The sequence below is a fragment of the Corvus moneduloides genome, chromosome 1 (assembly GCF_009650955.1).
Source record: "Corvus moneduloides isolate bCorMon1 chromosome 1, bCorMon1.pri, whole genome shotgun sequence".
In the NCBI taxonomy this organism is placed as follows: Eukaryota; Metazoa; Chordata; class Aves; order Passeriformes; family Corvidae; genus Corvus; species Corvus moneduloides.
The window spans coordinates 53,784,037-53,809,164 of NC_045476.1; the positions used below are offsets into that span (position 1 = coordinate 53,784,037).

A 25,128-nucleotide genomic window follows, 5' to 3' on the forward strand; every position below is an offset into this window, starting at 1 on the left:
GTGCTAATCCTGCTTAGGAGCTTTCTGCATTAAAAATAAGTTGAAATGTGCTTTTATTAAAACTGTATGCGATAATTTATTGGTATATTGAAAAAAAAAAACCCGTTCTCTTGCACTCTCTTCTATGCTTCCAGCTTTACAGATTTTTTAATTCTAAAAATGACAAAAAAAATTTGGAAATTGGTCTTAATTTTTTTTTTTTCAAAATGGTTTAAAAGAATTTTATTCAAATTTTGAAAACCAACAACTGATCCACATTATAACCTATAAACCAAAACCACTGGGATTTATTTTGAGGCAGAAAAAAAGAAGAATCAGAATTGGCTAGGTGGAGTCCACACTTTCGAAGCAATTTAGGAGAAGACATCTATGATGAAGTCTGATTTTTCTCTTAAAGAACTAATAATTGGGCATGCAATGAAGCTTATTGGTTTCTGAATGAAACAAATGTGTAAACAAGAAGAAACTTTATACCTGTTAGGTTCAAGACTTTATATTCAACCACTGTACTGTCTGTGAGCCACATCTCTAGTGTCCTGCAAATAGTCTGGGGAGTCTTTGTTGTTATTTTTACTTCATACTTCTCTAGTCCCATTGGAATTTTCTCCTGCAGGGCTACTGTCAACACAACATTGAAGATACTTCAAGCAAAAGAAGTGCCCTCCCTTTAAAAATGAGTACCTTCCCTGCAGCTCCCAACACTCTGGAGCTATGTCCATGAGCAGAGCAGATGAACCTTTGCAAATTCCACCTGTAAAAATCATTTTTTTCTGGAGGGGTCTGTCACAAACCCCCTCCCTCTTTTTTATTTCACGTACTGCCTCAACTCAGAAAAGTGACAGCATAGTTTTACCTACAGCTCCACAGGGGCTGGAAACTCATACAAAAAAATGAAGTTTTAAAGGAAAGCCCCCAAAACAAAGCATGTTCCAGAACATTCAGTTTGGGCATGAGTAATAAACCCACCGAAACATCCAAGTGGGTGGGAAGAGTGAGGAAGGGGTGGCACTGAGACAGATAAATTACAGAAATAGACGGCTGTGGAACCTGCCTTGGCAAACCTTCTGAGCTGCACATCCATCTGTTCCACATTAATCTCTCTCCACTGGGTTTTAGCCCAATCATCAATGCTGCTCTGAAACAGAAAGTACAGATAAAAGCATCAACAACATTTGGTAAAGAACAAGCTTCTGCTACAAAACAGATAAATGGATGCTGGGGAAAGCCCATCCTACAGCAATAGCTCGTGGGCCTTAATTTTTTCCTACACCACCATCACTTAGCAAGCACACATAATAATCCATCTTCTCTAAATTAAACTCAAAAGCCAAGCATTTTAACAGTTTCATGCTTCAGTATCTGACAAAAACATACAAGTTCAACTTTCTTGTGCCATTAAACACACACCTATATCCACAGGCAACATACAGGTGCACCTTGGAGATGTGGGGAAGCTGCCCTGCAGCTCCTCCTGGGGGTGCTACAAACAAAATTACAGAAAGAAGATCTTTTACAGGTATTTTTAACCTTGTCTAGGAAGGCCAGCAGCTTGAGGGAAAGAGAACTTCGCAAGACTGATTTCCCATAGGGCTCTGTACACTGACTTTTCTGTACTCTTGCTTTGAGATTTGTAGAGCTTTCTAATGTACAATCCTGAGTTCTGAAGTGGAATTTTATGGATTTCTGAATTTTTACTCAGTTATTTTAATTAATCAAGCAAGTTATTGGTATTAAAAAACTCTAAAGGAAACTACAAAGTTTGTTTTGCTTTGGGATTATCTTGAAATTGTTCACTTGGGAACAGAGATATTTTTAGTCTGGGTATCCTAAAACATAGCAACTATAATTTCAAAAACAAAAGGAATAGTAAAATCTTTGGTATTTGATTTTTTTAAAATCAAAACAATAGCACTTCTAGGATCAAATTAAAAATATGACTTTCAAATATATTCTAAATTTATAAGTAATTTTAAGAAAAATCTTACATTAATATAAACACAAATATCCCACACTTTCTTGAGCAACTGCACTTCTTTCCAACATTGTTTCATGTGCTTGCAGCCTGGAATAGATACTTCAGATAGTTCTGTAGATAGATTCCTGCATTAGAAACATTTCTTTTTCCAGCATCTCATGCTCTTGATTTGCCTGGAAGAGGGAAGGAACACTCAAAGTTGTTGTAGGGTATATTGAGCTTACTTAACCTGTCAGTGAAATTTATAGATCCTCCATATATGATTCAATATAAAAAAAGATGAGAGAATTATGGCAAAGAGGTTACAAAGCTGTGTTTGCATTGCCTCTGAAAGCATCCAAAAGTACACAAAGGACTCTACATTCAAACCATAAAAGAAAAGCTGCATAGAAAGAAGTTAATTTATATTCTTGTATTCTTTAACTTATTAAACCACTTCTTCTTAAAGTTGTATAAATGTTAACAAAGTCCCCTCATGATGCTTTAAAAAAGGTCCACTAAATAGTCTACTTTAGACTACCCTATTCAAGAGGACATCATGCTGTGTAAAAGAACATGAGCAAGCATTCTGAATTTTTAACATTTTTTTGTGGTGAACATATGCAACACTGGAAGAGAAACAAGACACCTGAATTTTGTGGCACTAGAATTATACCAGCATCTTGAAAAAAAAAATACCCAAACCAACAAACAACAAAAACCCCCAAAACACCAGTAAAACAAAAACCCTCCAAAACAATCCCTCAAAACAAACCAAATAAAAAAATCCCAAAAACTTAACAAAACCCCAAAAGACCCAACTCACAAATATTTTAGTGTGTACATTGAAATATCATTAACTTTTTTACTGAAAGGTTATAAGCAAATATGTTTTTCTGAGATTCCTCATCACCTCACTGAGATGAACACACGGATTTTCCACGTCAAACTTAAAGGGACCTTCCATTTGAAATCTTTCTCTGGATTCCATCTGCTTACCCATGAAGAACAGGTAGCAACACTTGTCACTGATTATGTTCTTATTAAGAAAAACAGAGACAAAAAGGACTGATCCCAGAATTCAACATACGTCAAGTAAAGCGCATTTTCTTCTGATTAACTGCGATGTCAGATGCCTGAAGAGGCATCTGTGCTATCCCGACACAGTTCTATTCTTAATGGCATGCCATTCTTTGGGAAACTCCTATTTAACAGAGTAATATTTTCTTTAAACAAAAAGTATCACACATGGCAGAAATATACCAGTAAAATCTGCATACTCCCAGTGAGAATACTCCAGCATCTACTTATGAATAAGAAATTATAGTTGATGAATTATTCAACCAAAACTATACTCTGTGTCATAGCTTTTACTAGAATTTTTGCCAACTGTAAAAGAATTTATTTTATGGATCATTGGTAATTATAAACTATTTGAACTTAATAAAATCAGTATATGTATAATCACGTAAAACTTCATTTTAATTATGTTGGGAATCTTCCACACAGTAAAACAGAGAGTTCTATTCCTGCTGCTTTAACATGCTTTCAAATATGTAAAGATGGCCTGGGAATAGCTTTATCATTCCACAAATCTCCCCAAGATCTAACCAAGAAAAAAACATTCAGTGAAAAGAAATTCCATCAGGATGAAAAAGATATATCGACAGGTGGTTTTTGTCTGAATCGAAAGTACAAGAAAGGGAAGCTTGAATCTGAGTCACTTCAGAGTAACTAGAAAACCAGCTAAAGGTACACATCAAAAATTCTACCAAAAGTACTAGACCAGATGGCCACAGAAATAGAAATTTCACCATGGGCTGGAAAATTTACTGATACTGGAGAGAAGTTATAATTATTTGATGAAAAACATTAATTTAACTTTCACCCAACTATATTTATCAGAATTTACAGTGCAGTGCATATCCCAAAACAGACCAAATAAAGGTCTCTCATATGCACATGCTGCTCTTAAAACGATAGCTTAGTAAGTTCTTCTTTTAGTGTCAGTAGCAAACACTACAGCTGTTGTGCTTTCCCACCTATTCTTGCCACCAAATTTTGCTTAATTCAGGTAATTCCCCGAAATTTCACTCAAAAAAATTATAACTGGGATGAGTGTGGGGCAGAATATATAGAGAAAAAGGTGGCCGAGGATGTCTGTAAGACAGCACCACCTGACAGCCATCAAATTCTACCTTTTGAGTCAATATTTGAACAGTCCCATACTACTGCTAACTGTGACATGGAAGGCAAAGTAACACAGATACTCACTGGAGTTTCTGTATGGGTCTGGGAGGAGGCTTACGAATGTGAACATGATTTGGTCATTATTAAGAAAAAAAATTAGCAAAAAGTAACTATGGGCCCTATTGGAGCAAAAGACAACATCTCTTTTTGAACTGATTTTCCATCATTCACATAAAACAAGTATTCAAAGAACAAAAGAAAAGATACATACACTTTATACAATCAGGAAGTTATGTAAAATTGTTCCTTTTCTAACATAGCTAAAGAAGAATCTGGAATATTGGGTTGGTTCAACACCAAGAAATACTTCACCTCTCTCAATAAAACCTCTATCTAAAGGGAAGGAAGGAAGAAACAGTTCATCTTACATTTATCCTTTCAGAAGCCCCAACACAATGACTTTTTGTTTACTTTGCATTTAACCTCAGATACACAGGCATTAAAATACCATTTTAATGACCGGAGTATGAGAAAGTATACAGGAGACATCATTTAATTAGTATTCAGCAATTTAGGAGTAGGGATTTAAGGGCTTTTTGAAGTTTGAAAAATTAAAAGAACCACTGCATTTTACAGGGTAAGAGCTAGCTGTTATTATCACATTCCTGCATGTGTCTCTGGGGAAACCATTTACTACAGTAATGACCTCCTTTACTGTTTAAAGTAAGAACTCTTCCCTGAGCAGGTGTAGGGCAACTAGATTTCCTGCCTGGAAAACAAAGACAACGAGCCTGATGAGGAGCAGTTGAGGGAGCTGGGGTTGTTTAGCCTGGAGAAAAGGAGGTTTGGGACAGGCCTTATCACTCTCTACACCTCCCTGAAAGGAGGGTGTAGCAGGTGGAGGTCAGTCTTTTCCTCCTGGTGACAAGTGACAGGACAAGAGAAAATGGCCTCAGGTTGTGCTAGGGAAGGTTTAGATTGGATATTAGGAAAAAAATTCTTCACTGAAAGTGTTGCCAAGCATTGTAACAGGCTGTCCAGGGAAGTGGTGGAGTCACCATCCCTGGAAATACTTACAAGGCACGTAGATGTGGCACTTAGGGATGTGGTTTAGTGGTGAATTGGAAGTGCTGGGTTTGAGGTCGTACTTGATGATGTTGGAGGTCTTTTCCAACCTGAATGATTGCATGCTTCTATAAAAATATATAAGGCTTAAGATTTTAAGATTCTTTCATACCTCAGAAGATTACTGTCATTTTTGACTGTGAAGTCAAAGACAAACATCAGTGACATATTTAATTACAGTTCTAAGTACACACCTTAGGGTCCATCAGGAGTCTGTTTTGAGGATTACGCTTAATTAGCTTGGTTTAAATTAAACAGACAAATTTAATCCACCTGAATTTTCCATTTACTGTAGGTCTGATTTTTATATTGGTCAAGAGATTTTAACTTCTCCACATGTCTTTGAGAAATAAAAGTATTTTCTGGACTTTCTAAGAATTTGCAAAGAGGAAACCCACACCCAATAATTTTTTTTTTTTCTTTTACCATTAGCACTTCATGAACAAATTCTGGTGGAAAGCTTTAGTTGTCCTCTCCTTGTGTGCTATTAGCTATGTCAGTTTTCAACACTGGACTTGTTATTACTCAACAATTTAATTCATGTGTGCCTAAAGCTCTCACAGGAGCTTCCATCCCCTGTACTCCCACCTGAAAGCATGTTTGCTTAGGATCAGGACAAGAGGAAGGGACAGGGCACAATTTTCAAATAACTTGGATGTCCAGGTCCCCCATAACTATCTTCAAAAGTTTTGCCTCCATAGAACAATAAAACCCTTTATGGGCTCCTATGAAATGTAGGACCAAAATGTCTGTATTCATTCCTTCGGTTCTTCAGACCATTGAGGCTTTCCCAAAGTAACCAGCATATTTTTCTTAATGATTTAATTATAACCTCCTCCTCATCCCCCCGCCTATTAGAATATAAATTAAGGTATTATGAACCAGCAGGAAAACGCTCTTTTATTTTTGCATTGTTCAAACCTTTTTAATGTGTTCATCATGTTCGTTTGCAGTTATCCAGTTCTTCACCAAATATTTACAATGAAATACTGCAATTTGGGCAAATTATCTCCACAGACAAGTTTTTTTTTTAGAAAGTTTACAAGATGGTTAAAAGTTTGAAAAGAAAATAAAGAGAGAAAAAGCCCAAACAGCAAAGTAAGCACTAGAGTTCTTTCTGTAGTACTCCTAACATGAAATCTCACCAAAAATGTTTCTGAGGTTCAGAGATTGGCACTGTACCAAGCTATACTGTTGGTATGCGTCATGTGCTTAACAACAAACCACGTGTTTCTAAATATGCTCTTAAATTATCCCCAGCAGATGAATTCTAGAATGCTAAAGAATGACAGATTAGCTCAGATCCTAGAAAGTATGGAATTCGACTTTCCAGATCCAGACATATACCCCACACTCTTGATACTTTCTAAATCACAGAATATTCTGAGATGGAAAGGACCCACAAGGATCATCAAGTCCACCTCTTCAGCAAAATCCCACCCTGCACTTCCTAACTTGTTTGTTTTCTCCCCTTTTTTTCCTCAGATATATCCTCTCTCATAAGTCACTAGGCTCTTCCTCCTGAGTCTCACAAAAATTCCAACTCTTACTTCTAAGTTAATGCTTTCTAGAGGAAAAAAAGCACCTAATCCTGTAAAAGCTTACCAAACAAGTGGCAAGCAGAAGTAATTTTCCCAAGTTGCCTTCCATTCTCATTGATATCTGTATGTTAGGACAAGTTATCTGCCTTTAGAAAGAGTAGATGTAATAGTGTATATATTATCTGAAATCAGTGAGATAACAAGTTTGGAAAGAAACAGGGTAAACATTAAATGCAAGACACTCATTTAATTGCTAACAATGCCAAAAGTGTCAACCTCAGGAAAATTCATTTATTCAAAATTAGCAGTTAGCTATTCATTATTACTGCCTTATACTTAGCCCAACTAATTTGCAATACTGTAAAACAGTTTGAGAGCAATACAATGTCATAGAATGTATGTCTAAAATGGACTTCAAGAGTAATTAGTCCATGTTCTTGCCCCAAGAAGATATTTGCTACACCTATGCAATTTGAAAAAGAGGTTTTTTTCTAGCTCTCCCTGAAAGATTTTTCAGTAATGAAGAGCCTGTCACCTACCCTAGCAATCTGTTCTAGCAATTCATTATTCTTGGCATGGAGTGGTTTTCCCAGCCATCACGCTTGAACCTTATACACTTTAAATTAAGTTCAGTACATTCAGGGTGTAGAAAATAGACTATTTCCTTCCTGTGTGCAGAAATCTTTAACGTATTTGAAGATTCATGCCTGTTCTCTCGCTTCTTCTTCAGCCTCAATGACTATCAACAGATCCTTTTTCCCAAAGTGTAATGCCTGAGCACAATACTCCACTAGAGGCTTCATCAAGGCTGATAGACGTGAGATTTCACATCCTTGTGCCTTTCAGGACAACCACTCATCTGAACATTTACTTACTTACCTCTTTCTTAATAACGTGACTTCACTTACTCATGTTCAACATATGACAACTCCTAATTCATATTTTGACGAACTGTTCCTAATCAGTTATTTCCTATCTTACATTTTTATTATTCCCATATAAGAATAACACATGCTACAGCAGAAACATGCTCCAACTATCCAGGTTAACTATACACTACACTGGGTGGAGAGCCTGGACACACCTGCCATCCATGGATTCTCCAAGCCTCGTGCAGACAAATGCAAAATGCAGAGCGTTAGTGAGCTGAGAATATCCCTGTTTCTTCGAATTACATTTTAGATCTGGCTTTAGCTATGGGTTAACTTCTGGAAGGAACCTGTAGTTAGAACATCACCAAAGCAAGAATAGAATCATAGAACACAGTTTGATTCCCAGCTGCAATACATACGTCAGTATTTCAAGGCATTCAATTCACAAATAGCTTAACTAAAGCTGTAATTTAATGCCCAAAACTAATGATGAAGAAACAGTTTCATGTATATGGGTACTGACTTTGAGCACAGATTCTAAACTAGAACAGTCATGAAATTCTACACAAAGAACTGAGGCAACACATCTGCCAAGATCCAGGATTTTGGCTTTAAAATCAGTATAATCATCTTCAAATTCCTATAATGTTAAAAAAAAAAAAGAAAGAGAAGAAAGTATAAAATGCATGTTTTTCCAATGGAAGAAAAATCTGATGGATGGCATATGGTAATGCTAAACACGTATCTCACCTCTGTCACTGAACACACTTCCGAGATTTTTCAGTACTGCTTTAAGCAACGAGCAACGGTCGATACCATTAACGGGGAGAACTGTTTTGGGTTTTTTTAACAGAAACTGAGTTAGCAACTGAAGGATTTGCTTAGAAATACAGATTGATTTTAAATAACAGTTTCAGATACAATGCAAGTGTACTGCAGCAAAATCAATACATGTGTGTACTAGTGACTCCTTTGTTTAAGAAGAATAGTAAGAGGGATAGCCATCTATATTGCCCTTGCTTTTTTATGCTGTTTCATCCTGTTAACCCTCCTGTTAAATAAAGATCTTCTCAACAAGTTTTTACAAGGCCAAATTATGTCTACGTATTATCATTAAGAAGGTTGTTATGCGCATCAGACTTCAGCTACTCAAATACTTGAAGTCAACTCCCTATGTAAACAGTATCTTTTGACTGAGTCATTGTTACATTTAATTAGGTTGTCTTAATCCATGGCTACCACATGTATCAGGCTATAGAACAATAGTCATTTTCTATAGCACAGATGTACTCTATTAATACTCAAGGTAATTAACCATGTTCACAGATGCAGACTTTTGGAAAAATAATAACAGAGCAGAAAATAGAGGTGCATATTAATGCTGGCTCTAAAGGGAGAGCTCCAGCACCTTCTGCTTTGTTCTGTTAGCAACACAAAGGGCAACATGCAACATGTACATGTAAAGCTACACTTTTTACTTTGCTAAATACGTTAAACTTTAATCATCACTGAGAAATTTTTTCTTTGCAGCTTCTCTGCACCTCTTTCCTGTTGCAAGCCACTTGAAAAACAAGTAAATAAAGAAATAGAAGTATCAGTAGCCTAGGTGGACATTTAAATAAAATCCAGCACCTTTGAATGGGCATATCAAATTAACTTGTTTATTTAAGGATCTTCTTCCTTTCTAACTCCCTCCATCCCTCAACTAACATGGATTTTGTTTGTTTGAGGTTTTTTTGAATACACAGTACAAGCCCACTCATATGGGCTTGTATATTTTGTACATATACAAAACCCATGACAGGATGAATTACTGCACTTCCCCAAGGCAAATAAAGGAATTTAGATATAATTCTGTGGCTAAATTGGAATATATTAACTTTTAAGAATATACATATTTACTCATCAAGAATCCAAGTCTGAGAAGCCCATATTTGTGCCCTGAAAGCTAAGCACCCTTTGATACTCTTTGGGATCAGACACCCCCCAGTCACACCACAAACCAGATCATTGCTTTGTTCTGGTTTTCAGGCAATTCCATTCACATTTAAACCAGATACCTGCCTATCCAGAAGCACGTAAGGCTTGTTCCTGGAAATATGTGGACACTATTCATATATCATGCACTTAACAGCATGAGCCTTGAAGTTTCTGACAAATAAATTAGCTGTAAGATGACAGCTAATGTTTGATAAAGCTCCTGATTAGGATGGTAAAACCCAAAGGCAAATAGTTTCTGAAGAACCTAGGAAATAAATATTTTAGTGGTGACAGTAAAACCAGTCTGTAATTGGTGCTTGGTATTTCAACTGTGCTTCTGCTGTCAACACTAAGACTGCGTGCATGAGGAAGAATGGCTCAAACTTGAAAACTAATACTCATTGACTGCTTTACCTGGCAATAAGCTGGAAAGTCAGCAAATTTATAATGCAGAATGCTCATTCAGGACTGTGCTAGAAAGGCTGCTTTTGTCCTAAGTCAGTCAAGTCACTAAGGAAGCACTCATCACCTCAAAAATGGATCAGCTCAAACACCCCTTCAGTCTACATCTGAACAAATATGATAATTACTGTACACAATTACAGTTTAAAACTGTTATTCAAGCATCTCACCAACATTTATGTTTATATACTCAGTATGCAGGGAATCCTCCAGAGGTAAAGGCGAGACCAGGTAAACTACACACATACCTCAGAAGGGGTGTCTTGAACCCACATCTCCCACAGACAAGGATGCTTCAGAGCTTCCCAGTGTTTCAGAAGGGAGAAAAAAGGCAGCACTAGGTCACTGCTGCCATTCACATCTCCTTTCTGAAGCAGCTTTGTGCAGGAATCAGCAGGAATTTACTGTGAATTGTCAGGAATTTTATCAGGAGCAATGAAATTCAGAAGAACAGTAGTGAGTCCTGGCCCTGAGATATGGAAAGCTTTGCTATGGATTTGAAAGCAGTACCGGGATTTTAGTCCAAAGGCATTAACAACTCTACAAGGCTTCTGCATGAACTAAGCATGTGCCATTAATTTAGTTCAGATCTGGTTTATGATCATTCCTCTGGGTTTTTAATTACCTAGATTAAGATATATACTGGCAAGAAAAATCAGTGTATGTACACAGAGAATATACTTCCTACTCCATCTAATAGAGCGGTAAAACTCTATATTCTGCTAATCATTCGCTTATAAGTATCATTAATATATACTTTATTATATTATTTTTGTTATTTATTATTTAACAACTTTAATATTTGGGTCTGTTTCCAAAAAATTTGCCTGTTTAAATAATACCTTATCCAAAAAAACCATTTCTCACACATACAGCAATCTTTCTCCTTAACACACTGCCAAAATTGCCATACAGAAGATCCAAGCTCTCAGTGGCCAGCAAAGATTATACCCCTGGGGAGGCTGAGCCCACCTTCTAATGGTGTGCATCTGGGCAAACCCAGCAAGCTTGTGGGTACACAGGTGCCAGGAGCACAGGGAAATGGCAGGGACACAGCTAGGAGAATCCCTTTCTGGATCAGGATAGTGAAGAAGGGAGTTATCCCAGGGCACCCATTACATCTGCACCTGGAGCTGGGCACACACCTGTGAGGGGCAGACCTGGCCTCACCAGCCCCCTCACTTCAAGTGGAATTTAATCAATATTTCCCTGCTCCACAAAGCTTCAGGGTAAAAATGAAGGACAGGAGACAGAATTTGGCTGCCTTCCTGCCAGCTAAGTGCTCTGGCCAGCAGGCAGCAAAGCCAACTACATAATATGATGGAGTGCTTCTTTATTTGAATTTATGTTAGAAGGGGATTAAATCCTTCTAAAACTCTAATTTTCCAACTTCAAAGATATTAATAGTCACGAATTAACATCAAAATTTTGAAAATTACCAAAAAAAAGTGTCTAAAAAGCACAGTAATAAATATTCTGTTTTACCACAAAGACATACCATGACTGCTAATGAGCAGAGTGTTAGGAGTTATTTTATCTTTTATTGCAAGACACTTCTATAAACCAACATTTTAGAGAATTTTAGAGAAAAACATTCTCCATCTTTTGAGTAGAATCAACTGATTTTGTATCTACACCAGAACTGCATGTAAATTACAACCTAACACTCGGGAAAAAAAACATACAGAACTGAAACTCAAAATCTTTGGCGAGAGCCATCTGAATATTTCTCTACATGTGACACTTCTAAATAAATCACGTGATCAGGAAAAAGCATCCAGAAATCTATCCTTAAGAAAATTAATTTCTGTTTTAAAGAAGAAATGGTAGACTCTGTACCCAGCTGTGTTGGAAGCCTATCTCATGCCTAGTCCCATTCAAAGCTATAAAATTCCCAGTGTCACAACCTCCAAGTTTACAGATACTTTTGAATAAACAAGGAAGAAGCAGTACAAATGCCTGTGTACAGGGTGCAATATTACTATGTCTGTAGTCTGAAGGATCATGTTCTCCTTCTGAAGAGCTTTCCAGAAACAACTCAGTCATTCTGCAGACCTGCTCACTTTAAATATCCCCCTTGAGTCCATCAAAATCCAGCTTTTTCAGCTTTCGAAATTCCAACATAATAATGAAATTTTCCGTGATCAAATTAATAAAAATTAATTAACCTCTACAAAAAAGTCAGTAACAAACCTATGTTTGAGATGGTTTTTGCCATTTGACCTTTTCCCTTCTGGTTTGGCAGAATGAGCTATGAAAGAAAAGTGAAGGAGCAAAAGATATTTCCAGCAAGGCTTTATCCTGGTTGAGTCCCTTACAGGATTAAAACACAAGTGGAAATGAATTGTCCCATAGAGCATACACATTTAACTCCGCTCCAATTTCAGCAGATTATGTTAAAAAAGACCTAGATGAAAAAGGGCAAGCACTCCAAAACACATACTTTCATGTATAAACACATGATTTATTATAATAACAGAAAATGTTGCTATGAAAATTAAACTTAAATCTTTCCCAGAGGAATAAAATTGAACACACTTTAACCTCTTTTGTAATGTGTGCCAAATTAATTTCTACGGTCTCTGACTTCACTCGAATGAAGTAATTGTTTTATGCCCCAAAGGGATAAAAATAACAGTTTCCTTGTATGTTTAGAAATGAGCAACAGCTACTCTCCCTAGGAGCAAACCAGTCGTGAGTTCCCCAAGCAGACCCCCAATCACTGCAGACTCCTCAGCTTCCCTCAGCTGTCCCCTCACCCCCTGGCACAGGGCAGGGCTCTCTGTGGGCCCACCTGATGATGAAGAACAAAGAATTCCAGCAAGAGCTACTTCATGTGCAATGGCTGTGCACGATGTCTCTCAGCACGATGGCTGCCACTTCTGTAAAACTGCTGGCACAGGATGCTCTTCCCAAGCAGCTACAGCTAACCTGCACAAAAAGCACCTCAACCTCTCTTTCTGATGACAGACAGCCAAGAGCCAGCACATTCACCCCAAACCTCTTTCACAGATCGCTGTGGCGGGCACTGTGAGAATCAGTAAGACTGGATTTCTTACTCTTGGATAGTATTTTATAGGGAAGGGGTGGAGCGGCACACTGTCTGAATAATTGCAGAACTAAAGTACATAATCTTCCAGCTCGGATCCCAAAAGTGAGCCTCACAGTTCCCAGAAGGACATGGGTCCAGAGGAGGGCCACACAGATCATCAGAGGGATGGAGCACCTCTCCTTGGAGGAAAGGCTCTGAGAGTTGGGATTGTCCAGGCTGCAGAAGAGAAGGCTCTGAGGACATGTTACTGCAGCCTTTCAGTACTTAATGGGGGCATATAAGAAAGATGGGTACAAACTTTTTAGCAGGGCTTGTTACTATAGGACAAGGGATAATAGTTTTAAACTGAAAAAGGGTAGGTTTAGACTGAATATTAGGAGGAAGGTTTTTTTAGAATGAGGGTGATGAGACACAGAAACAGGTTGCCCAAAGAAGTTTGGGATGCCCCATCCCTGGAAACATTTAAGGCCAGGTTGGATGGGGCTCTGAACAACCCGATCTATTTGAAGATTTTCCAGCTTATTGCAGAGGAATTGAGCGAGGCAACCTTCCCTTCAAACTCAAACTATTCTATGATTCTGTAACTCCAATAAGCAGCCAGTCTTTACTCCTACTACAACTGCTTCCCATTTCAGCAAAGAATAATAAAAAAGGCCCCAGGAGCAGGAACCAAAAGCTATGGCTACTCCCATCCTACACAGCTGACTAACCACAATATTAGAAAAACATTCTGCACTTCTTTCCTGACCTCAGATTTTCCACTTTCCCTTGCTTATTGGCGCAGATTTACAAAGGGAGATGAAGGGTATTGTGTCTCATCCAAGGACTAGCCTAAAACATTACATTTTTTCTAGCTATAAATAGATGAGTCCTTAGCTCTTAGAGGCAGGTGCCATGCTCAGGAGAAAGTTCTAGCCATGGGCTGCATGTGGAGACTAGCACTTTACTAAAGCAACTTTCAAAACCCTAAGAAGGGTTGGATTTAGGAAACACCTTTGCAATTTCTCATAATGCTATTACTAGTCTCCTCCTTGCACAGCATGTGACATTCTCATCCTGTTCAACACTCTGAACTCTCCTCTATGCACTGTGATTTTGTGTTCTGGATATCAGGAACTTGAGTCTTGCTGTCTGCATGACTGAAAATAGCCCATATTTCTCAGATACTGTATTTATTCAGCAGCACAGGTAATAAGTAATACCTCAATCTTCAGTGAGCTTTTAGGTAACATATCAGATCTGGAAAACAACATCTCAGATGTGAAATCCCATGGTTTAAATTCCTTGGCATAGGCGAAGTAACTCTCCAACATGTTTCTGTGATTAAAGAATAAATCCTTAAAGTTTTTAAGGTAGTTTTAGCTGTTTTCACATGCTCCAATGCTTCTTCAGTTTCTTTGAAAAGATTTTTTGGTGAAAGATACAACCTAGACTAAAATGTAAATAAATGGGCTGCAGAAAAAATTGTTTTGAAAAATTACGTTTCAAAATGCAGTCATGACACAAGTCACAAAGTTACTTTTCAATTTATATATAAACACATACCCCAACATGTACTATATTTTAAAATTGTTACCTCTAACTATTCTAGTTTTATAATTATTTCATAATGCAGTGCTCACTTTTGAGGTGCTCCCCAAATATGCTCAACATAGTCCAGCTAGACTGGCTCTTATGTATCATCTTCTGTACAGTGAACATTCAGAAAGTAACAGTAAAGGGAGTTTTTGCCTCTCAGTAAAAGTTTGACATAACACCACCATAGCCCTTGGGTACTAATTCTCCTATAGAAACACAGAAATGGCAACATGAGTCCTCCTAGCTTTTATCACTTAGCAAATTAGCAGAAGAGGGCTTCCCCAACCCTAGAATCACACAAGCATATGTAATGTATAATTTTCCTATTTCCTGACCAACAAAAATGCTCCAGAACAGTGAACCCTACAGAATGTCTTTTCTTGCCAACATTTAAAAGTGCTCTTGCTCCCAGCAGTACACATGGTTTCAGTGGAAGCATGGGGAAAGCTTACTGGTGACAGAAAATGGCTCAAGGCAGGTCATTCACAGTTTGTTTGCAAAGTCCATATTTTCTTGGCTTGTGCAGCTCCTACCAGCATTTTGAAATTCATGTAAGGAAACAACTACAAAGAAATGTGATAAGAAAAGAGGCAGCAAACTTATGCCAACAAAGGGGGGTAAGGAGCAGCAACCCAACCTGAAAAAGTTATATGGCTTCTGGAGAATTTTTTTTCAGTAGACAAGAAGCGTATTTCATTCTTAAATACACAGTACCTGAGTGGTATGGCTGATGACTATCTGATGACTATTTATTCATTTCAGCTTCAAATATAATAATCTAATACTGCTTGAAAGTATCTGTAATGTAATTTTAGTGTTTATTAGGCAGCTAAAAGACAGATTAAATCCATGCCTTTTTCCATGGTGTCCTGTGTATCAGCTAACATTTATTTATTAGGTACTTAGGTGGTTTACAGTCCTTACTTGAAGCTACCTGATGCAACTATGACTCACACAGGCATGCTACAGAACTCAGAGTAGCTCCATATCAGGCAGACGGTGTGAAATAAAGGTGGGATTAAATTATGGATCTTTGGGAATTTCATCTTCCAAAAGAGCTGAATGTATTTTTCCAGTGGTCTCAGCTAAAGATCAGTATCTTGGGCTTTTAAAAGTGCTGTAAAAATATAAAAGGGAAAAACACTATGGCTTAAGAGACGATGGTTTCCAAGCTAACCAAGACTCAATGAGGAATGTAAGTTATTATTTATTTAAAATAGAAAGATATGTAGGCTTTAGTGGCATGTTACAATGAAAGATTGCTCATGAAGCTGCACAAAGGCTCATCAAGTAGCTATGATGGTTTCCATTCCACTGCTGGTAGCCACGGATGCTTAACACCTTTCTAGAATGTCTGCAGCTCCTCTCAATGATGCCAACGAGACCAAGGAGAAGCAGGAATCACCGCAGATGCCTAGGTCATGGAAATGTGAAATTTCTACCTTGAATAAAAGGAAAATAAGCCTAAAGTCTGCAACCATTTTAAACAGGGTGTATGTTGGACAGGCTAGGTCTGGTCACAAAAGGTCTAATAACATATCAGATAATACTCCTGTCCAATCTGGCACCAAGTACATCCTGACATTCTGAAAAAGAGCTGTGTTCCAACCGCTGGTGTTATGTTCAATGGCTTGGCCTTTTTCATCAAAGGGGAAAAGGACTCCATGCTTTCCTCAAGCTGGAAGTTTAACAAACACTGACAACTTATTCTCACCATTTGTAGAAGTTTCTGCTGTTTTGCCCTTCAGCAGAAGGCATGACACACCTGCTCTGGGCTCCTGCTGGCAAAGGATGACACGGGAAAAATTCAGACTCACACAAGCAGCTTGTTTTGGTCTCTGTTCAACATAGGCCTGTTCTTTTCCTGCTCAAAAATTCATTAAAATGAGAGATGTAGAGCAATGCCAGCCTGTGGCAAGGTCCTGGTGAATAATGCTTTCTTTCCGTCACCTGGAAGGTGCTCCACACAAATCTGGCCTCAAAATTTTAGAAGGGACCTCAAATATTTGCACTCTGTCACTGTAGACTAATTGCTAATTAAAGACACCTGATGAAATACTGAAGCTTCAATCCTTACTTCTAGTCCTATGTCAACACAAAAACTGTTTCACTATATTTCAATTCACTAATACAAAATTATGACCTCCATCAACAAACCAAAATTTTAACACAGGGATTAAAAAAAAGAAATAAATTTGTAAGCATGGGACTATTTCAGGTTTTATTAAAAACCTTTATCAGTGATCTTTAACCAGGAGTAAAATAGGTACAAAAATATTTGAAAGTGTAAGCTTTTTGCAGAACTAGTGTCTCCTAAACTGAATAGCATTATAGAAAGAGCTGGTATTTTATTATATTTCATTAAAATTTAATTTTACATGCAAGGTATTATATTAGCTAATTATTTCTCTATTGCTAACTGCCTTATTTTTTTTTTTTTGTAGTAGAATTTATCTATCTACAGATTTACTGCATCTAAAGTATCAAAAACAAAGCTGAAAAAAGTGCACATACTAATCGATTTTGCTACTTCTATCTCTCTCACCTATTTTTATGGCAAGAAAAGTATCCAGATAAAGTTTAAAACAAACAAACAAACAAACAAATAATGAGCCATCTCAGCACACAAAAAGCTCCTGCAGCTCTTACATAACTTAGCACCATGACTTACGCTCTCATGTTAAGGCAAATTAAGGATTACTTTGTTACAAAAACACACAAACACAAACTATCCATCTCTCTCACTCTACATTTACCATCTTCTGCTTCCTTGAAAATGTCCTGAAAAGCAGGATAATACCTGCTTTTTTTGGCTTTTAAGATCTTAAATTTTTTATTTTGATCCAGACAACACTGAAGATATAATTTTACAAACGAGAAACAAAATAGTTGAAGATCATGGTTGCCTGTCCAAAAAATAGATCTTACAAGTACACTCATAGAATTAAGGAATAAATATGTCCCAAGCCTACTAGAAAATAAAGACTGGTACATGCTGGCTGAAATCCTTGGAATGGCCAAAAAGTGGGGAAGGAACTGGATTCTTCACAATTCTCACTCACCTGGCATCATGGCATCAAAACACTCTGAATAACAAGCAACGGAACAAGGAGAGGCTTAAACACAGCTCCCAACAATATTTTGCCTTTGGAAAGTAAGTAACCTTGCCTGTATTTTTAAATTAAAAAGAGCTATTTGGCTTGTAACAAGCTATGATTGTTATCATTAATCAACAGTGTCTGATTCATGGCCAAATTTGGCAATAATTTCCTAAATATAAACTTCATTCTCAAACTCATTTTCTCCAGAGTGTGAGAAATGTCATGGAAAGAAATTTAGAAGAGACAGACAAGAACAACAGAATCCCTTACAGCTATTTAACCCCCTGACATTAACTTCCTCTAATATTTAACTCAGTTTTTCTTTAGTAATTTATGCAAATTCTGATTACTTTGGGAAACCACTATAAAATATTTACAAAAGCAAAACAACAAAATGGTACTTCATTTTTTGAAGTGCATAGAGAAAGGCAATCCGAAAGAAAGTTCTCCTGGATGTTTGCAAGAATACCTGAGATCTCTCACTTGCTTATTTTTAAATAAAAGGTTATCTTTTCTTGCTTTCCAGAAGTTCAGCTCAGTTTGGAGGCCCAGATGAAGACCATGCAGAAGAGGATCAGCAGAATCCCTACTCAGAGTGTCATGGACCTGGTGTGACCACCATTGATTCAACTGCATGTAGCAATGTCCTGGAATTAAATACGAAAACAGCCCCTGAATTTCAAAGTAAATACTGCCTTGTGATAGCACGGAGCTCTTCACCCCCCCTTCCTATTTGCACTTTAAGGATGAACAACACTGAAATTTGGAATTTAGTTCTGACTAGAATAAAATAAAGAAAAAATCCTGAAGACAGAGCTAAAAAGACTGTTTATAAAGACACAGATTACATTTCAGATGTATTTACTAATCAACACCATGCCCAAACATCCTCTCAAAAATTATTGGCTGCAGATCTTTTGAATTGTTCCTTGCAGTTATTCCAGAAGTGAAAAATCTGCATTTTAATGTTTAATTTCCTAATGTTACATGGTAATTTGTTTTTTTGAATAAACATGAGACTTAACATAAACATAAAATATTAAATAGATCTTACTTAATATATTTTATTACACTTTGCCAGTGTTTACAAAAAGAGAAAATAATGATACACAGCAAAGCATTTAAATAAAATATTAATGGAGCATTAAAGCTTACATTCTGTTCCACACACTATTTTTTTTCCTTTCACTTAAGCCAATCCATAAGCTCTACCTCAGCTTTAGCTGAGTTTTTAGTAGTTACACTATTCTGCCTGGCACACATGCTTCACTACCATGACACAGAGAAAGGAGCTGACCCTGGCCAGAGCCTTCAGGACTATAAATCTTCATTTATCCAACAACTGATTATCAATCATCTCTGTACACAGTCAGTCACAAACTGAAATCAAGGCTTAGGTTTGCTTAAGCTGTGAGCTCTCTGGATCACAGCTCATATTATTGCTGCCTCTACAGGTGAGAGATGCACACCTGACTGATTAGTGACACTCTCCCTTTTGATGCCATCCTTTGATATTAGTGTTAGTCTCATCAAAAACCATAAGATGCCTTTAATGATATGAGTTTAGTTGACATTAAACCCTTAAGCAACAGAGAAGTGCAATCTACTGAAAACAGATTTAGAAAGAAATTCAACAGAATAACCCTATTTTGTACCCTGGAAGCATAGCTTCAACTGATTCCAAATTCTGATGGCTCTACAGACAGCTTAAGTCTTACCTTTGAAATTAGTAAACCCAAAATATAAATTCCTGAAAATTCATGTTTCAGTATGAAAAAACAATTACAGTTTAAAATACACTAATTGTACCAAAAATACTTTAAAACATCTTTCAGCGTCAGACATCAAAATTGACAAGTGACCTTTGAGTTACAGAATTCAGGGAGATGAAACCTTGCCATGAACTCAGTTTTAGGGTCCTGTGCAGCTAAAGATGTGCTGCTACATCCATAATATGTCCCACTAATTCCTTTCTGTGCCAGCGACTTACAAACAAGAAACTGAAAAATAACACAACAGGAAGCAATAAGGAAAATAGGGATCCAAGTCTGCTTTTGCACAAGGAGTTACAAACTCATGGTGCAGTTTAGCTTGTTTTGGCAGTGAAGACATGAACAGCACAAGAGCAACCTCAGCATACACATAAGTGAGCTAAAATTGCAAAGCAACAGGTAAGCAAGTGGGCAAAAAAAAGCTGGAGAAGCTAGGATGAAAACCACAGCACTTCTGTTTATCTGCTTTAACCATCATCCATCTCCCAAAATCTAATTTATTAGGGCCTGATAGAGTAACAAACAGTTTCTCCAGCACCTTGAAGCTCAGGCTCCATCCTAGCCTGCCCCTGAGCATCACCAGCTGCTCCAGGGCAGCAGAACTCTGCTTCCCCATCAGCCCATCCTCCCTTCCTAAAAGCCTCCTGGGACCTGTCAAGCTGGTCAGTTCCCATCTCATCCACGAGGAGGGCATGCCTTACACTGCTTGTGTGCTCCCTAGAGGCTCATAAGGCAGACATTAATTTAATGAGTTCATTTGTGGCTTTATGGAGTAATTTATGCTCCCTTAACACAATAAACTCCTTAAACCTCATTAAAGTGAGAATAAACTCACTTCGTAAATCTGATAGGGTTTGGATTTGCTCCAGTATGGAAAAAAAAGAGGCAAAAATGTCATTGTGGGGGTTATTTTTCAGGTTTTGAATACTAAAGCCATGTTATGAGATATCACTGGAATTTAGAGACTAGATTTAAATACCAAAGTTATAAATGAAACTCCTTCTGTATATACAGAGCAAGCAGCAAATTCATGTCAAAACCTTTTCTTCCTCTTTCAGTACTTCCTTTGCAAAAGGTTTTTAAATATCTTAAAATAAAATTTCAAACACTTTGTGAAGAAAAATATTTTGTTGCTTTGTTTTGTTTTAATAGCACAAACACATGGAAATTGAAAGTTATGAGATACATAAAATACAACCTTTAGCAGGTGTTACTTCTGTGAGATTCTGTCTTCTCTTTGCAGAATATGCTAGTTAAGTAAACAGCCACAATAGTGCTACAGATACCACTTGTGACAATCAACTCTTAAATATATGTTTCCTTAACATCAAACCAAGGAAAAAATAATACCATTTTCATTTGAAGCAGAAACACCTAAGCCAGCTGAATGCCTGTATCAGTTTTCACCAAAATTAGCTGCCCTCATAAACACAGATTTAGCAATGAACTGTGAACTTAGTTGTCAACTTCCTCTTCTCTTTATGCTAGTCATGATTTGCTCTCAGTCTTTTTCTTTTCCTTACTAATCTTTGAAAAACCCTTGACCTTTCCAAGCTGCCCAACAGTGGATTTCAGATGCATTCAGGTTCTTGTTCTTGAAATCTTTCTGCTTTGATGTTGATGGGAGTTTTGTCATGGGCTTCAATCAGGAAGAGATTTCTGCCTCAGCAGGGGGGAGATATGGTTCTATCCCTGCCCCTATTCATAACTGCTGCCTCTCAAGATCAAACCAAAAAGATAATGACCAGCCTGAAATCTGAATGCTGTTAACAAAGTACTAGAAGACAAAAAGAATACTTTTCATCTTCCTGTCATTGTCATTGGTATTTATACACAGTATCTGTAATATTGCCTCATAAATGGCACACATTTATTCCCTCCTTGAAACATATTTTTTTTCCATAAAAATGCAGGAGTAATAACTAAAAACTGTTCTGTGAAACCTGTTTGGCTTTCCTGGTCTTAAATTTGGGTTTCTCCAAGTCTGAGATATGGACATGAACCACTACATTCTTCTCCCTCCTACCAAAATTTGGACCTGCATCTGTACCTCAGAAAAATTTCCACAGAACTAGAGTATTTACATTTAAAACCATGCTATTTTGATGAGCCAAAGTTTCTCAGAATTTTGGAAAAGAGACCCAAACAGTAAAGATTGGGATCACAGGTATGACTCAGGACCTGGAAAGAACAGGACAAAACCTTTAAACCATGATGTTGCTTTTTTGTACCAAGTGTAAATCCACCGTTGCTATAGGGCAAAATTTCCAAAGTAATTTTAAGGGAAATATTATTTGAAAGGTAGGAGTCTGGTCTGGATTGCAATCTCTCTCTTGCCTTTTTCTTCGAGGTGTCCATATAGACTCAGTTGAAAAGTTAAAAATTAAATACTTCATGTCAGTCCCAGAACATTTACAACACAAAAAAGTACCCTGAACATTTTGTACCTATCCCTAGTACTAACTGTCTACTACATATTGTTAATAAAGCAAGAGGTTTCTAAAGAGCTTTATGACATGTACACTAAAAGAAGTTTCTTTTCTTTAAGAAAATCTCATGCAAGTAATTGTTTTTATAGTTCAGTAAGAATTCTTACATGACATATTTTGAAAACTTGCATACAAATCTCTTACGATTTACATTTCAGAAGCAGCACAATTTTGGGAAGACTGGTGCAAAATTAAATATTCCCTCTCTTATTACCTTCTTATGAGCTTTCCTCCTTTATGAGCTGTAAAAGTCTTTAATCACACAACTTAATAAACTTATTTTACATCATGCAGTCATCAGAGAGCTGATTTGAGGTGATGATTCCTTGTGTGCCCAGCTGCTGGTGTGGCAGCTCCACACTGTTGCTCCCAAAGGAGAGGCAGTTAGTCATCACTGCCCACGAGGGAAGTGACTCATCCCTCATCTTTCACAATGACATGCGCTGGACAAGAAGTACATCACCTTGCACTGTACTGAGGATGGCTCTGGAGACTTGAGCACAGGGAAGAATTATCTTTCATGCAGTAAACAATTCAGATGACAGTAGTCACATCCATTATACAAAAGGCAACAAAAAGAAAGGAAGAGTGATATGCTACACAGAACCAAGCCTCCAGCAACAAGTCATTTCTGATGATTATATTAGAAGTGGGATAGCTACTCTTTTAAAAGAGGAACTTTCATAAGAGTTATTTTGCATCAGTTGTCTCTGGTGCCAGTTAAAATATCATTCTCTTTTTATTTTCTTCTTTTTTTTCCCTGCTTTATTGCAAGCATTTAGATACAAAAACCTCTCCTATGAAGGCCACTGTGTGCTGGAGCAGTGCTTGAGCCAGCTCCCCAAACAGAAGGTCCTTTCTGTTGTTCTCCCTTCCAAGGAATTCTGTGGTGTTCCTCATAGCACAGACAGCTTTCTGCACCACCTCACGTGACACCTGACTCAAGAGGGATGCAGTTTATTGGTTTGACAGTACCATTGTTGCATTTCTCTTTGGACAGACTAAAGATGAGGAGAGCCTCAGCTGCCCATCAGAGCTCTCCAACAACTGATGCATAATAGAAGTCAGAACCTCGGCATGTTTTGTTTGGACAGAGTGGAGAAAACACGATATGTAAAAAGGCAAGTTGCAAATCCAAAGAACGTTTTCCAGAACACCTATACTACACAAACAAACCTGTATTCCTTGTTCTTCCTCCTAAACTTGCTTTTCCAGCTTCCCTATGGATATTCACTGACGTTTTTCAAGCCTCTGGGCTTGGAAATATGATCATACACATCATCTTTTGAAAACCATCCCTGGATATGCCATACCACCTTTCATCAGTGCCGTATTTTAATATACATAATTGCATTTAGTTGTCTCTGCTCTGCCAAAAATCCATATAGTCTTGTCTTCCAGAGATTCTGATTGGTAGCTAACAGATATAGAATCAGGGTCTGCCTTCCAGATACCAGCAAGTTGCCTTTAGGAGATAAGACTCTCACAGTCCTAACTCCTTTGCCAGGGCTCTGTATTCCATGACTTGGCAGCTCTGCAAGTTACTGTGGATTTCTCTGCTTGCTCAGAAATACAGAACTGGAATTTTCGTTGAAGCAAAATGCTTTTAGCCTACCTGGAAAAGTTAACAGCCATTACTGAGCACAGGCTAAACTGGGTACAGTCTGGGACCATACCAACAAGAGATTGGTTCGCTCTGTCATACCAACAAACATATGCAGCATTAAGTGACTCCTAAAATGAGATTGCAGCCCACTGAATGGTATAAGGCAGAGGGCTAAGAGGGACAGAGAAAGCTCCCCAGCAGAGAAATAATCCCCTCTGAGAAGGTTGGCATACTTGTGGTATAGGTCAGCAACTGGAGGTAAGAAATAGCAGGAATCCTGGCTACAGCATGACTCCATTGGTAGAAGGACGGGAGGGAGAAGGAGAACTGTGCTTTGCACAACTAAAGTTTTGACAGGTTTTCCTGTTGGTCACCACAGCCGTGAAAACAACTCCTTTGCTACAAAGATTTTAACCAGGACCAGGTTTTACACAGTTCTTGTGTTTCTAGTTCTCAATACAGATGTCACAGAGCCAGTACAGCAGAGAAATCAATGACCTTTGTCAAAGCAAATGGCACAGAAGATCTTCAAAACCATACACAGTCAAGAGAGGAGAAGTTAGGAAGAAGACTGACACTGTAAAGCATCAGTATTTCTACCTCTTGGTTTCTATCAGAGTTAAAATATTCTTAAAATGCATCCAGCTAACTGGTGTAAGAGATACAAGTGGAGCCTCACGGTGATGCAAGGAAAAGGTGCACAAACAGTTAATTTTTGAGCCTGCTCTGCTGGTCATATCAAGGCTGTGGAATCAGTTTGAGGTTTTGTCCAACCCCTGTTCCCTCAAAAAAACAACCAAAAAACTTTTTTGTTTCAGGCTGACACTAAATTTCATCGAGAGACGACTTTCTCACTGACTTGGTTGCTGGTAGCTCTTCAGGCTTTCAAAATAGCAAACCCGAAGAACTGAAAACAAGAAACACAAACCCGCTGCATTTTCCCACTGCCCACCCCGGGAGAGGGAGTTAAGAACACCCCCTGAAATTCCCTGCGACAAGCTCCCCACGGGCCGGCAGGAGGCACCCGCGGCGGCCGCCGCCGCTGCTGCCCGGCCGCTGCCTCCCGCAGGACCGCGGCACCGGGGACGGGGGCTCGGCCGGGGTCGGGGGGCTCGGCCGGGAACGGGGGGTTCGGGGCCGGCCACAGGGGGTTCGGGGCCGGCCCCGCTCACCTGCCGCGGCCGGGGCCGCCTCGGGAGCCGCGCTGGGGGCACGGGACGCGGCCCCGCTACCGCCGGCGCAGATATTTATTCCCCCCGCGCACACACCCCTCGCCGCCCCGTCCCGTCGCCCCGCTCACCGCGTCCCGTCTCCCTGGGGATGGCCGTCCCCAGCCCCCTCCCGCTGCCGCAGCCGGGGAGACGGCGCTGCTCCCTCCGCCGGCGGAGCGGAGGCGGCCCGGTCCC

The 25,128-nt window shown here is 38.5% G+C and overlaps 1 long non-coding RNA gene across 1 annotated transcript; it reads right to left on the reverse strand.

Annotated features, from left to right (window-relative positions):
• Positions 1–1,049: 1,049 nt before the first annotated feature.
• Positions 1,050–25,128, reverse strand: LOC116444506. Its single transcript, XR_004240355.1, has 3 exons — positions 25,023–25,128; positions 1,986–2,148; positions 1,050–1,135 (listed from the first exon to the last, which is right to left on the reverse strand). It is a non-coding gene; the product is annotated as an uncharacterized LOC116444506 (long non-coding RNA).